At 43.8% G+C, this 336-nt stretch overlaps 1 protein-coding gene across 2 annotated transcripts in view; it reads right to left on the reverse strand.

Annotated features, from left to right (window-relative positions):
- Positions 1-336, reverse strand: part of LOC116690511 (high choriolytic enzyme 1) — a 34,433-nt gene that overhangs the window by 597 nt on the left and 33,500 nt on the right. The gene's annotated exons all lie outside the window — the stretch shown is intronic.

The raw sequence follows: 336 nt of genomic DNA on the forward strand, positions 1-336 counted from the left end.
GTCTCGGCCACTGGTCTTGCCCAATATGGCTTCTGGTCTTGACCGAGTCCAGGTGTCTTTATAATGTTGATAATAATATTGGAGGTGAAGTGAAACCCAAAAGGATTGTGTTGATACTGATCATGCATAAGACTTTTTTTTCTGTCCTGGACTCGGTCTTGACTCAGACGCAAACCTTTTTGGACTCGGTCTTGACTCAGACTCAAACCTTTTTGGACTCAATCTTTTCTTGGACTCAAACCTTTTTGGACTAGGTCTTGTCTTGGACTCAAACCTTTTTGGACTCGGTTTTGACTGGGACTTGAACCTCTTTGGACTCGGTCTTGACTCAGACTC

Source organism: Etheostoma spectabile, chromosome 6 (assembly GCF_008692095.1).
Source record: "Etheostoma spectabile isolate EspeVRDwgs_2016 chromosome 6, UIUC_Espe_1.0, whole genome shotgun sequence".
Lineage (NCBI taxonomy): Eukaryota > Metazoa > Chordata > Actinopteri > Perciformes > Percidae > Etheostoma > Etheostoma spectabile.